The sequence below is a fragment of the Malurus melanocephalus genome, unplaced genomic scaffold, assembly GCF_030028575.1.
Source record: "Malurus melanocephalus ecotype Western Australia unplaced genomic scaffold, MMel_1.1 scaffold_144, whole genome shotgun sequence".
Classification (NCBI taxonomy): domain Eukaryota; kingdom Metazoa; phylum Chordata; class Aves; order Passeriformes; family Maluridae; genus Malurus; species Malurus melanocephalus.
This window is the reverse complement of record NW_026623376.1, coordinates 303,829-319,376: the sequence shown is the minus strand read 5'-3', so window position 1 is coordinate 319,376 and position 15,548 is coordinate 303,829. Positions and strand designations below refer to the sequence as shown.

General features: G+C 41.8%; 1 protein-coding gene across 1 annotated transcript in view; it reads left to right on the top strand.

The window, feature by feature from the left end:
• The first annotated feature begins 14,180 nt into the window (after nucleotides 1–14,180).
• The window catches only part of SMAD5 (SMAD family member 5), a 25,529-nt gene continuing 24,161 nt past the window's right edge, over nucleotides 14,181–15,548 (top strand). Inside the window, exon 1 of the mRNA XM_057371299.1 lies at nucleotides 14,181–14,309. The gene's annotated coding sequence lies outside the window, so the exon portion shown is untranslated. The remainder of the gene's footprint in view (nucleotides 14,310–15,548) is intronic.

The window sequence follows — 15,548 nt, the reverse complement described above, 5'->3', positions numbered from 1 at the left end:
ATAAAACTATGGCAGACACTGTGAAGGTGACTCCAGTAAACCACTTAGACTGTTACACTGGCCCAAATCTAACTTCAGTCTTGAGCCAAAACAATGGATTTGGCACACATTAAAAGCTAGAGACGGTTTTTTACATTTGCATAAGCAGCTCTAGATTTGAGGGTTAAACTGAATTTGTCTTTGGAGGAGTCAAAAACATGTGGCTTGGAGGGGATTCCCCCCTCCCCATGTGTCTCGGGGACTCTTGTGCTCTGTGTGAGTTTTTAATTTTACATGAACAAGCGCCAGGTGAAATGTTCTGCTCCTTCCATGGGTCACAGCATCTCTAAAAGGAAATGCTGCAGAATTGTTCCTATGTTTTTCAGTAGCTTCTGACCTTAAGCCAGGCCTTGCTTCTGTAGCTGGCTCCTGTCTCCACAAGAAGCTGAACACACGGGCAAACTCCACCAGGCCAAGTAAACTTAGAGATTCTGGGCTGAATTCTGCCTCTCGTGTCATTTGGTTCATGGATCCTTGCTGGAAATGCTTTTTCCATGAGCTCCTGACTGACATGAAAGGGCTCTGATTTCCTGATCAGARTGTGCTGTGCATGTTAAACCCTCCAGCAGATCCCGCTTTGGGCAGCATCTGCTTTTCCCAGTCCAGCCCTGCTGCAGCCCTGGTATTGTTTAGCACGAATCTGAAGGCCATGTGTGTTTGTCCCTTCCAYGGATAATGTCGTTTCTGTTCAGAACCATCATGTGCTTTTTGTTTTGATCCTTTTCCCATGTGCTTGGGATGTACTTGGGGTCATCCTCGCTGCAGGCTGCAGATCACGTACAGRGCAGTGGATATTTAATTGCTGCATTTACAAGAAAGGTGTTGACTGCAGTTGCAATGAGTGGTTATTTGTCTATGTCACTGGATTTGATGATAGACTATATTCTTTTCTAGCTCTTATTGCTGTGGATTTCCTTTGTCCAGAGCAATAGGATGTTCCGAGATAAATATAGGGCTTCTGTTTCACTTAGCAAGTCTGAAAATTGTATTTCCACATGTTCAAAGACTGGCCCTTTATTTTCTTTTGGGTTGTGTTTTTTGTTGGTTTTTTTTTCTTTTCTCCTTGAGTTTCAGTCTGAAGGTTTCTTTTTGCTTATGTTTTAAATACCAGCATGGATTTGAGACCCTGCATGGAATTGCCAATTTTCCCATAGATATTTGCTCAAAAAATAAGAATTTGATGCATAAGGATGTGGTAGATGGGGAAGCACAGACTAAATCTACTGAGAAATTGAAGTGGGCTGGCTATGGGGAGCCCCTTTAGGGTAATTATACATCCCACCCATGCATGGGATCTCTGTCAGTGAAGCTGCAAAAACCCCCCAATGACAGGTCCCAGATGACCAGAGCTGTAACTGGTGTCAGCTGAGCTCTCTCAAGAGAAGACAGAAATGCTGTGGTCCATCAAAAGTACTGAGATACTCAATGAAAATCTTTTTTATTGGAGTTTCTAATTGGAATTGCTGTGGTGCCCTTCTCTGAGCAAACTGCTGCATGGGCCATGTGGGAGGCAAACCCAGGGTGACACTTTGAATACATACTCATGAAAATCTCCTCAGACCCCATCAGCTGCTATCAGTGCTTTTAAAACCCTTAAAAATCAAATCCTAGAAAAACAGGTCTTACCGTTGTCTGAACTTTTCTGTGCTTTTCAAAACCTTCCTGTGTMTCATGGAGCCAAAGGCTCTGTTGAAGTGCAAATCTGTTCAGAATTTAGTTCAAAGGGGCTGGAAGGAATTCCTGGTATTGCAAAGCAGGCAGTGCTGGAGGCCAATCAGTGCCCCTGCACTGGTGCACGGGGCTGGCCCGAGCCCAGGGATGGCAAATTGGTGACTCAAAGCATTGGGTCAATCACTGCCTGGGGAACCCAGTGAGATGTCCTGGAGGATTGCACTAGATAGGGTGTTCTCCAAACATGGCAAGGAAAGAACAGCTAAAACAACAGAGAATTCAATGCATGCCTTAACTTAACCATGCCTTAGCAACCCTGGCTGTGTATTTTGATGACAASTCCATCCATATTTTGAGAACAATCACTCCCAGCCATTAAACTATCAACTATGCACTCAGAGTAACAAAATAATTCAGACTGATGGACTAAGTGCCAGGAAAAGTGATCAAGCAGTCTCATGATACTCCAGAGAAATACTCTATTGCTCCAATATGCATTTGAGTTTACTTTTTGTTAAAAATAGATGGAGATGAACATAAACTGAACACAGGGAATGTCTGAGATAACTTAAAAATAAAAGCTTAAATTGCAGCACCAAAGGAAAAACATTGTAACACTGATATTAAGATACAACTCGTGGGCTCAGCATTATTCCAGSCTTTACTCTCTCTATTTCCATGACCTTGGCCAAGCAAGAGCTGACCCCAGGAGCTCCCTCAGGAGCCCTCTGCAGGGGTTTGGTACTCGCAGGTGCAGCACTTTTGCAGTGTCTCCTCCTTACAGGAGTGGAATGAAGCAGCAATGCCTGGGGTTCCTTACAGGACCTGCATGTGGGAGGATGGYTTGTCACTGATTTCTGTGCCCAGAAAGCTTGGGACCACTCAGYCAGGGCACACAGGTCTCTGTGATCCTGTGTGTTGGGCATTTTTACTGTTGACAGGGATGAATACGACCTGATTTCTGAGGGATCTCCTAAATATTTCCTTGGTAGCCTTTACCCCAACTTAATCTCCTAAATTTTTCCAGCGCATTMACTTCTCCTTGTTGTGAATTCCCTGGGAGTTTGACTATGCAGAATGAGCTCTGCACCCCCAAACAGAGGAGGTGCAAAGGGGGGCACTGGGGCACCCCAAAGTCCCACTGGCCACGAGCACCTTTGCCACGGTGGCCGGCCCAGCCCCACCTCCACGGCTGAGCATTCCCATCTGTAATTCCAGGGCRAGACTAACCACCAGATGTCTGACCTCCTCACCCTCCTGGCAACACTAAATGTCCTTTCCTGTAAAGTTCTGCGGGGTTTTATTTTCCTTTCTTTTCCCAGTCTCCAACTGCTGGTTATTATCATTATTAAGCATAAATGGCCCCTTTCACACTCGGCAAGGCGAATGCTCCTATGAATGGAGCCTAACTAGCGTGAAAGGGTTTGCATGGTGATACTGCACAGGATTCAGAGAGAGCCTTGTAACTAAATTAATAAGAGAAAGRGACATTATGAACACATCTCCTTTCACAAGCAAGGGGATTTTCCCATAGGCTTAGATCAAGAATGTTTCCCGTACTTTTGCAAAGGAAAAAAARAGACCAAAGTGAAGTTATTTCCTTAGGATAAGGAAGTAATCAGAAGCACAGCTAGGAAGAAGGTTTCAAAAATTGAGTAGTGGGAAAATACTCCAGCTCCCAGCCCAAATGAACAGCTATTTTTCACTGGTGAGTGCAATTGCCTAAAAAGAAATCAGGCAAAAGGTATCCATCTACAGAACCTGGCAAGAAAAAAAATAGTATCTCTTTGCCATGGAACAGATGCGTATTGTCCTTGTGCTGTACTTTTAATTTATCATCCATCACATCTATGCACTAAGGGCAATCTGAATGCAAATGTTGCTTTTATTTGCATGAAGGGCTGAAAATAGCTGGGTGCAGGTTACAGTTACAGGCATGCAGATATCAAACCGCCCCTAGCCGCATCCTCTTACCATTAATGGGCTGTGTTCGTGCCACCTCTTGCTGCAATGCCCTCAAATATCACAAACTAAGCAGACTCAAGCAGGATCATTACAAGGAAAGGACAGCTCTGAAGAATCCTTGGTGTTGGCAGCACAGGTCACTCTGAGCTGGCATTGTCCTGATTCCCAGCACAGTCACGGGACACGCTGCTGCACAGAAAAACAAGAAAATACACAACCTGAGACTGAAATTCAGCAGTCTCAGCTATTACATATATTTTTTTTTCTGGTCTGTTCCCTTAATTATGATTTGGTGAATAGCTCCTGCATCGTGGTATTTCCTCGGTAAGGTCAGGCTGATTCACTGTGACATGAAAATCCCCCTGAGTTCAGCCCAGAAAGAGCTGCTTTGCTCCTCTCTAGAGGGAGCTCCTTCTAATCTTAAATACAACTATTCCTTCCCCCTTCAACAGAGGGGTGAGCTGTGACTTGCAGGTGAAGAGGAAGGAGCCGCATTTTTCCAAGAAGAATTGTGAATGTAAGTACAGTTTTGGAAAATGCATCCYATAGAAATGTCAAATACAGAATTCCATAACCAGTGGGAGGTTCCAACCAGCCTCACAGTCTGAGACCCAAAAAATTCAGATCCAGAAATCGCTCAGCCTGAGCTGCTGAGCATTGCTGAGTGCAGGGATTTCCTCAGGGCTGCCAAAAGCCCCAGTTTGAGTGCGCTTCATCCACCATTTCAAAACCATTTTGCAGAGGTATCAGGACATGTCTAATCTTTGAATAAAAAAAATGTGGACACCATGGTCATTCAGCAAGATTCTCCCCCCTTTCCCTTTCTTTTGTTCGAGTAGAATGAGGCTGGATGGACTGTTGTTTACAGTCCCTTACCACTGGGCTCTTTTACTGCCAATGCCACAAATGATGTCATTTGTTTAGCGGGAGACTGGCTATTAGAAATGCCAAATGTAATTAGGATCTTTCCTTTCAATTGGGTTTCACAAACACTGATAGTGAGAAAYGGCCCCTACCTTTTGAACTTTCAGACTCGTGGTGGGATACTTGCCCTGAGAGGGCTCTTGGAAAAGGTTTCAACAAAGGTTTCAACCTCGGGTGAGAAAAGATTTCACACAGTATTTGCAATTCTCCTCTGAATTTAGAAAGTTCATAAGCTTTAAGCTGGGAGTGACGTCACTGAAAAGAACTCCTCTTCTGGGTGAAAAAAACCCTTAATAACCCCTGGAGATTGTAGAGCAGAGGTTCTGCCTGCTTCAGGTCCTCCAAGTCTGGAGAAACAGGGCTGAGGCTGGCCAGATGCTGCCAGCTGGTTTGGAGCCAGCGTACTGGGATCCTACTCCACCCATGACACTTAGAGAGAAACAAAGGGTGTAAAGGGTGTGTTAGGGACAGGAAGAGGCGTGATGCTTGTGACTGTACTCCAGCTATTCTCTACTGTCAGAAGCCCCCTGAGGGAGGAGGTGGGAGGAGGCCAGGGGAGGAAGGCCAGGAGCAGATGGCATTAATTTAGCASAGCCCAAGGCTGCTGCACAATGTGCTGGAGTTTGGTCCTTGCTCAGAACCAGCCTCAAAGCCTGCAGTCCTGTCCTTGCAGCCTGCCCTTTACCTACTATGAGAGGAGAGGAAGCTGGGCATCTGAGCCAGCCCTGAAACTCACCCAGAGAAGCTCCAGCTAACATCAGTCATGATGTTGTGAGCCTGCACTGAAGCTCTGGGGGCTCATCCAGTGCTTGCTGACGTCAATGGAAAYCTTTCAATGGACTTCAATAGACCCTGGATCAGGGTGTGTAACTGTGGGCATATGTGGTTCCTCTGCTTCCTTCTTCTGGCCAGAGATGGTAAAAGTGTGTACAAGACATCYCTGCAATGGCTCTGGCTGCCCAAGCACCTTCCTTCCCCTGACGAGAGGAGTGTGTGACCAGAGTGACACGACGCAGACACTTCCAGACTCACAGCATTGCTTTGTTGTGATTTCAGATGGAATCACACTCAGCATGAAGAACACTGCTCACTATGGCAGCTGGCACTGTGTGCCACGACCCTGCTTTTCCCAGCTGCTGGCATCCTGGGCCTGTGGGCACTGAGAGAAATGAAGGCACTCATACAGAGCACTCAAACCTGGCCAGGATTTGCTGAGCACATCCCGGACAAGCTCCATGCTCTTGATGCTCCTGACACTACTACCAGRAGTAGCATCAAAGTGAGCAGTCTCAGCAGGGCAGCTCTGTCCCTGCCCTGGATGTCACAGGAACTGATGGGGCTGTGTGTGCAGTGAACTCCTTTCCTCTGCCAGGGGTTAGCTGGAGATGCTGCTGTGGGGCCACGCTTTGTTCCAGGCAGAAAGCTGGTGTAGGACCCACTTCCTGGACACAGGGAGGAAGGAAACCCTAAGGAAGGAAGATYAACAACACTCTGAGTCATGACCTGAGACTCAGCCTGCCTCAGGGCAGCACATCATRCTCACCATGAGTGGGATTTAGGGCRAAGTGACRACAGATGTTCCAGACTTAAGTATTGTGTAGAAATTTCTCTTAGGTTTTCAACCTAGCATTCAAGAATTTTTATCTAGACTGTTTTTAAAGGTGAACATCTGGAGGAACATATAATGTTGTGGCTTATTTAAGAAATGTGAACAGTGCATAAGGCAAGATAATGAAGGCTGTACTGCCGCTCATGTGTCCTCCTGGTTCCAGGTACCATCAGAGTTGGATTTGGCTAACCCCTGAGAATTTCCAAAARCAGACTCAAAAGGGGGCTGGGGTAAGCCAGAAGGACACTATCAGATGGAGAAGACTTTGCAAAMTTTTTGTGTGACTTCAGCTTGTGCATACACAAAATCCTTCCATTGCTGACGTACTTGTTTTATAGTGGTGAGGAAGAGTCAGGAACACTCAGTAACTTCAGGCTTGAACTGTGCTGTGAAAAGCTTTGAGGGGAGGAAAATGCCCTCCCTCTTCTCCCTGATGCTCCATCCTTGACCAGCACCACAGCCCCTTCCAGGCAGGGCCATCTAAGCTAAGGCTGAATGATCTTCACACAYTKGAGATCATAAAAGGAGATTTTGGTRTTTCACTAAWCAGAGATAYCCATTAATAAAAGGCTTGRGGCAGTTATTYAGCTGAATGGAGTAATGAGATGAATTCTTGCAACAGAGTAAAAAATGGCAAAGCTGACATCTTCTAGTGCTGGAAACAGGATYTCCTGACAAAAATTTGAAGATTATCAGTAAAAGGGTGCCAATGGGGTTTTGACACTGGTTTGCCCTTTGCTCTCCCCATGCAAATTCTGACACATTCAGCCTTCAAAGAAATCACAGAAGAGACAAAATTGTCACAGTTTGAGAATGAAATCAATACCCAGGTGAAAACAATAAATTTTTTGAAAACAAGGGCAGCAAAACATTGAATGAAGGTAAAAATTCTTTACTAACATTTGTCTCTCCAGCCTCAGATCTTTGGAAAAAGTTTGATAACTTAACACAGAGATGTTCTTGTTTATTGCTTCTCTCCAATCTTTCATGGTCATTTGAAAGCTAAAACAGATCCTCCTCCTCCACAGTCCAGTACAGTGAAAGCAGCTTGCTACAAAACATGGTTAGGAATGTTTAAATAAAAATATGTAGAATAAAGGAAGGAACTATTCATGATGCATCACTCCTCTGACAGGCTGTGAAGTTATTTCACCCTTCAACAACAAGTGCTAAAACATAATGGAATCCCTACTGAGTGTTTTCATGCTTACCAGAACAGAAAAAAAAAAAAAGCATAACAAAATGCCCACTGTGCCCCTAACTATTAGCTTGGATGAGTAAAGAGGCCAAGGGAAAACAGTGGCACTGTGGGAAATATTTGTGGCAAGGGAAGAAAACAATAACTGAAAGTGATAAAAATGGATGATTCCAGCCCAACACGCACCAGGCCAGGGCAGCGCTTTGTGTCCCGTGCAAGGAGAAAAATCTGGAAACACAACATCAGTGTAGATTATGAGGTTTTTCTCTCTACTTCCATTTTAAAAGCCAGATTCAGATTTAGAAAAGACCTCTAGTCGGGAAAGAAGGATGATTTTTGGTTATAGAAAAAGCCATTCAGCTTATGAGCAAGACCATGTGTGAGACACTTGTAATGTACCATTTTAATCTATTCTTTTGGGCTTCTAACTTAGCTGAGAACATGAAATGGGCACAGAAGCAGCACTGCAGTGTGCAAAAGTGGGGCACTAAATGGTGCATTAACATAGAGCTGAACTCTGCTGTTGTTAATCAGGCCCTATTCAGAAAGAAACAGCGAGGCTTTTGCCTACATAAAAGAACACATATGAYTTGGCCTTTAATATGCAATAATTCATTTAAATTTACTGAATTCACAGAACTTTATGAACTCAGAGGGATTGCTCAGGTACACACTGATGGTGAACCAGCTGTAAATGATGATTTGCTCCCAAGTTATTAACTCTTACTGCCYTCTCTTCCTCTGATTTGCAGAACAGATTGTGAGTGCTTCTGAAGCTTTGCGTGTCATTTGATGTTTAAATACAAAGAAGCTACGAAGAWTTGTCCTGAATTATTATCATTTACAACAAGGAAGTGAACTTTTATGGAGGTTCCAAAGTCCTTCTGTACCCAGAAGATGGAGTGATTTAACTTTGTTCTCCCTTTGCATTGATGTAGCTTCAAAACCACCCAAAGGGAAGTGATGGTTATAGTGTTGTAAAACTGGTGGAAATAACAGGATTATTTTTGACTAACCACAGGGTTTTCCACATCAGGAATTTGAACAGCCTGAAATCATTCTGCCCTCAGACATTTTTTACCTTTTAGAAGAAAGGACTAAACAATATCTTTAGGGCTCATACACAAAGCCTGCAAAAGTAAGTGGGAAGGACAAAAGGCAGGCAAGGGGGAACAGTCAGCCAAAGCGACCTCTTCAAACCAAACCCAGTGTTTCTTCAAGCTGGAAAAAGGTGTTTGTCAGTCAGATGAGGGGTAGGATGTGGGGAAGCCATCCTACTTAGCATTACGCTGGCTGTAAATTTTTGAGCCACCAACAGCACCAGGAATTTGAGAGAATTCTCAAATTCCCTAAGTGGTCACGCAAACTTCTCAAAGTCTCACTTCATTATYATTCATATGAATTTCCTGCAGCAATACTGGCCTGGAGAAGGGAAAGCCCACTCTCCTTCCAGCTCTCTGGTCTGGGCCAGCTCCCAGGGCTACATGATGGGAATGCTCGAGGTGTTGTGGCAGCTCRGGTGCTGGTTGTACCCACAACCACCACAGTTCTTGCAGAGGTGAGCTGCTTAAACTGGCTGTAAATCACTCAAAACTCTTGATTTTGAAGGTATGAAGTTTCCTGTCTGAAGTTCTCCCAATATTTGTTCAGTATTGSTGTCCTTCAGCTAGGAATACTTTTTCTTGTATATGAAAATAATTGCAGCAATGTTCACATTATAAAAATGGAAGTATGCTACATGTGTTCAAGGTTGTTTTTCATATTGAGCCTTTGTTAATATCATTATTCATAGAAGTAATTGTATAAAAAACAGAAATTCCAGTTTTGCTAGGCTTRCTTTTGGTCTGGTTCCATAAATACTAACAGTGTTAGAAAATACTGAAAGTCTTTTATTTCACATTAATTGAAGTAACTATAACAACATAGCACAATTTATTTCCTTTAACACTGAATGGTGGTAAAATTGGCATTGTTTTAGGCTAGTTCACAATTTGATTCAGAAATAACCTTGCCAGTGGTGTAAGCTGGTTTATGCCCAAATTTTTCAATTATTCTTTTACTTCTTTTTAAAATGGTTACTTCTCTGGTGAACGGATCATGTGTTAGTGACATTTGAAAGGGCTTTTTTTGAGCCACGTAAGAACTTAATAAAACCATAATTTTTCATTTTATTGCTTCAGTGGGGAAAAGCTGTTAATTAGGAGTGCCATGGTAAAAAAAAAAACATGCTTTTTGGCTCTGCCTACCAAMTGGTTTATTCTGCTTATAAACAATTGGTCCCACTTAATGACTTGACCATACTGTATTTACTAGCTACYGTCAAGCATTCCCAGACCTCATAGTTTAATGTCTGTGAAACACTTGTGTATTATGATCTCACCTCGTGATACAGAATCTCTCTATTCAAGTTTATACATGACGTGGAAAGTCTCTGAGATGGACTCTGAGGTGTAAAATGAGTGTAATTCCCCTGGAATGAAAGAGAAGTGCCAACTTACATCAAGTGGAGCTATGGCCCACAGCGTCTCAAAGACATTTGCTTTTGTCTAGAAAACAAGCAAACAAAYGTTCTTCATTTCAATGGAAAACAACACTTATGTCTCTCCTTGCTCAAGTACAGAAGGAGATCAAAGATGGCACAAAGCCTCCTTGCAAGGCAGTGTTTCACTTCCAGACAATTAATATGATAGTATCAGGGAAATGAAAATCTATTCCATGCCTAGGTGTTTCCCCTCATGGACTGGAAAACTACTTGGTTTATCATTTTCTGTCTTTAGGCAAAAAGGTAACTCTTATTTGCATGTTTGTCAGTTTGTGCTTGAGAGTATAAAATTTACTTAAAAACAAGCTCAGCCAGCTAAATGAAATGCCAATGGTCTTATTATCCTGAGAGAGCAAAGCACTTAAGTCCATTATTAAAATGAAGTTAATTGAATTTCAACRTGTGCTTAAAGTAAAGCACAGCCATAAATACTTCACTGAATAAAAGGGAGATTATTCTTATGCTTAAATGTAAGCACTAATCAGTATTTTCCTAAAACCGAATTTTATAGCCTTCTATCAGCAGTTCCAACTATCCCACTAATAATACCTAGCACTAAAATGAGAATTTTTCCAAGAAATTTGTTCAACAGAATGAAAATCAAGGCGCTGCTCATGCAATAAATTAAAAGAGTAGGTTTGAAACAAGAACACAAATATTAAAACCTGGGTGTGATGAGTTATGTATAAGAAAGGCAGGAAAGAGCTTATTGCAAGCTGAATTGTGTGGCTTTCTCAGAAACAGCTCCTTGGCAATCTAAAATGGAAAAACCTCCTTGCTCTACAAAACCCAAAAAAATCAGTATTTAGGGCATAGTGGGAACTGCAGAGCAACTATRACTGCTCTGATTATACACCCAAGATCTTCTGCATCAGAGTAGTCTTTGGAATTCAAAATTGGGGGTTGAATTAAAAGCTTGAACTCTGAAGTTGCCACTATTATATCTGACTGATTTTGGACATGGGGTATTTTCTAGCTGAACTGAATTTTCTTTGTATTTTTAATAGGAATGCAAATGCTTTTCTCTTACAAAGTGTAATAATCAAATATTCATCAAGTATTTTGGTGTCCTTTTGAGCCAGATCAAAGATTCTCTACTCTAAATTCCACTAGTGCATATAAATTTGTTAAAAGACCTTGTGACATATGTTGCATTTTACTGCTAGTTTAGAGAAGGAGGAGAATGGACAAAAGGAAAAGTTCAGCTGCAATCCCATCTCATCATTGTCAAAATTCAAGTTTTGGAAGTTGCTCTTCCATTAGATGTTCCTCACTGGTACTACTGTTTCAAAAGGATTTCTTTTCTTATCAAACAGAACTTTTCAAATGCCAAATGACTGTTCTGCCTGTTACCATTTTCCCTTCACAGAAAATGCAAAAAAAGCCTTTTTTTTTTTTTTTTCTTGCTTGGCCTGAAGGGAAGTTTTCCATTATTACATAGCCCTGGTATCACTGGAAGACACCAGATGCCTGTTAAAATGTAACATTCATTGTTGTACATAAAGAGACAAAAAATGTGTATGAAAAGATGCAATAGGGTTTGTTCACTTGATATCTGCACAGGGCTATGAGCTCTCATGGTTGTGCTCTACAGTCCTGCAGCTTCACTAACTTGAGGTTTCTATTTAATGTGGAATTCTTAATAATGGTTTCTTAWTGTAGATTAGAAAAATTGATGCATTTTTGAGTTCTAAAGCATTGCTAACTTTTTGGAAACTTTGCTTCTGACCCTATTGAGAGAGCCAGAGTGGAACATAAACAATTTCATAGTTTTTGAATAAGAAACTTTTATTCCTATTAACAGATACACTTATATGTGTAATTTATATAGATGCAAAATATTTGTAGAATGCTGGAGAGGTAGAACTGGGGTATCACACAATTTAGAAAAAACGCAGAACAGAATTTGTGGCATCATAGACAATATGACCACAGTGAGAGATGAACTCCAGGATGAAAAGAAGTTCTGAAATCATGTGAAGAACATGAGTATGACCCTTGCAGGTGGGATCAAAGGGCTGCCTAGCTCAGTCACCTGTCCAACAGCCACAACAGGGATGCCCAGAGGAAGAAGGCAAGCACTGGGAAAACAGTGATGGCATGGAATCCTCACCCAGCAATTTGCAACCACGGGGCTGCCAGAGCCAGAGACCAGTATTTAATGTATTTAATGACTTTTAATGGGCTCTTCTTYCATGGATTTGCTCTGTCACCAGTTTTGATTTTTGAATTCATGTAAACTTTTAGTATCCACAATGTTTGGTGGCAGAAATCTGAATTCATTGTTACACTTTGAGTGAAGAACTACCTTTTTCTTCTCAAAAGCCWGCAGCTAAGCTTTCTTTCTCCAGGACTTGAAGACAAAGGTTTCTTTCACCTTTTGAATTTGGGCTTTGCAGATGTGTTTAATATCCCTTCATTTCAGCTGTTTCTTTTCCAGATGGAAGAGACTATTTAGGCATGCTCTGCATGGGATTCATTTGATCTTCAGATGACTCCTTCTGGCCTTGTCTGTACCTCCTCCAGATGCAGCRTTTCTTTCTTGAGATGGAGAACTGGCCCTCTGCTTGGAAACTGAGAGGCAGGTGCACCAGGAATTCACAGCATGGAATCAATCTTTGCTTTATTACTAATGTTTTTGTAGCAATTCCTGATATTCAGTGCACTCCTTGGTGATCAAAAATTCATTCAATACCTGCACTGAACTATTACAAAAATTAATTAGTGGGTGATAWTACATTAGATCATGTAACCTTGGATGTTACTTCACCCCCACGTGTGCTACCTTGCATTTATCTTTAGACTGGACTTCACATACTTTTTCTTTCCCACTCAGTATGGGGAACTCCTCCTTCAGTCCTCATCTTCACTTTCATATAGGACTTTGTTATCCACAGCCCATCATAGTGCCTCTTTCAGGTCACCCGTGACACACTGAGCATCCCCAATGGGCACATTCTTCCCTGTGAAATTCCACTTCCCTCTGCTGTGAAAAGGAACTGATGCTTTTTGCTGCCTTTCTTTTGAGTAGTTACACCTTTTAGGAGACCATTACATCCTTTTCCCCAGCATATGATCTTCCCTAAGAAAAGTGGGAGATGTTGCCAAGAACCTTTTAGAAATCCAGGTAGAATACAGTAAGAAGAATATTATCTTCCTCACACTCTGGCTGAGTCCTTCAAAGAAAACCAGCAGTGATCTGCAGTGTGACAATCTTCCAAGGGGTCTCAGCCTTCCTTTCTACTGCTGGCTCAAATCTTGKCAGAACACTGGTGTTCTGGCAAGGGAACTCAAGTTTGCAGTGTGAGGGAGACACAAGGTTTCCCCCTAACTAGGGGTTGAGAGGCTTCAACTGGTCATCCATGCACAGCTCTAGTCATCTTCATGAACAGCAGAAGCTAATGGTTAGATATAATCATAATAAATTAATTATTTTAGTAATAAATGCTTTGATTCTGCTAGCATCTAATTGCATAAATTTTATTTTGTGTTTTAAGTGGATCTTCTAGGGGGTGCAGCTGTCAGACTGTTCCTATTAACTGGACTTTGGAACCTCTWTGAGCTCTGTTGTCAACAAGACTAATCAGCTTTTATTGTGTTTAGCTCAGTAGACACACAGAGAACGATCTGTATTTTGCAGACCTGTTTTCTCATTTAGAAATGTTACTCTCTATTTCTKCCATGTTGGTTATTCACAGAGTAGTAAAAATGCAAACAAACACCGAAGSCCGGTGTAAAGATCATTCATACTTTATAATTTTTACTTTAAAAGCTCTATTATCCTAATTAAACGTCCCAGTTTTGAGAGATGTGTGTGGATATGAGCATAGACACAGAATTTGAATATTTTAAATATGTGTATACATATCTGTTTRTATGTATTATACATGCATATACACATTTCTAGCCATTAAATGCACTCAGACTGTGAGTATTCTTTTTGTATAGAGAGATTTCATGCAAAGACTCAATACGCCGTGATTGTAGTTGCTCCCATTTTGCAAACCAGATAAATTAATCACCAAAAGGGATCAGCCTGGTCAGGCAAAGCCAAGTTTACACCCGCAAAATCCAGGGATTGCAGGAAAGGCACGGCACAAAAGATGGCTGCGTTGGATCGGAGCGAAGAGCGGTGTTCCAGGATGAAAGAAGGAAGCAAAAATAGACCAGACACACGAGTTTTGCWGAAAGTTTCTAAAGCGGGGATGTGAATTCCCTGGCGGCAGCTCGGGGGTGTCACCGCCCCGACCCTCCGCAGGGCTCCTCCCCGGCATGGGACACGGGGAAATAGGGAGCGCTTGCAAGGGAGCTAGAGAAAAAAATAAAGGGTGACAAAATGGAGCTGCAGTAATTGCTGGAAGGTAATGCTGTGTTCATTCCTTACTGCTTTTTTTTTTTTTGTTGGGGTTTTTGGTTGTTTTTTTTTTTTACGCGAGCCTGCCGGCCAACTGCATTTGTTACGCTTTGAAGTACGTTGTGCAGCAGGGGAAGGAGATCCGCGGAGATGGCGTCACTTTATAAGTTTCCAGATTTTACCGAGCTTCTTATTTGTTTTCTTTTTTTTTTCTTTCATTTTTTTCCTCTTTTTCTCTTTTCTTTTCTAAAGAGAAGGGGTTGTACTATTCGTAATGCAAGTGGGCGATGTGGCCGAGTTCTAAATATACCCCTGTGAAAACAGAACCCCTGAGATAGCGACACCGATAGCTGAGSCTATTGTTAACTTTTGGGATTCCAATTAAATCCCGCTATGTTAAATATTTATTTAATTACTGGACAGAGAGCAGGAATTCTCGCTGACTACACTAATGGAGTTGGAATAGTGCAGTAGGGGAGAGTTTTTTCTCCAGCCCTCCCTGCCACCCCCACTTCCAAATCTAAATAGCTGCAGACAAGCACAGGCTGGAATATGAACATTAAGGGGGAAAAAAAAAGTTTCAGCTTTGTTTTAGGAGTTATATTTCAGTCGGGTAAGYAAACTATATTGCATGTATTTTTCCATATCTTCAGCTCACTCCAAACATAACATTCCRAAGGATAAAATCGGTTACAAAATAAAACTGACTTTGTGACAGCTGAACTTCTCTGTCTTTAGACGGAGTCTAAAAATTATCTAAAAGCGCTTTGAGAATCCTAAATGTCATTCCCAAGATGTGGTGAATTGCAATTAGGGTTGTGAACTATTTTAGTGGCAGTGCCTTACRCGGGGCCCAGCTAAGCAGCTGGAGCATTTATGAACTTACTTTTTGCCCTACTGTGTTACATATGAAGGTATTTAGACAGTATTCCTAATTTGTTTCAGATTAGAGCAAATGTAACCAAATTGAAAATGTATTGTTTCCCTTTTGATATTCCTTCCTGTACTTCCTTTTGAAACGTGTCATAGGGCAGTGCCTAAAGAGTGCAAGAAAACTCATCAACAATAAGATAGTGAATGAGAAATAACATTGTCATTACTATATTACTATTTTGYGATTTTCTCATTTGACTGGCCTTTCCAAAAACTTTTCAGTTTTGTTTTAGAAAATAATCCAGTTCCCTCTTCTCCTGCTAAAAAAAAAACAAAACCAAAAAAAACCAAAAAAACCCCCCAAAAAACAAAA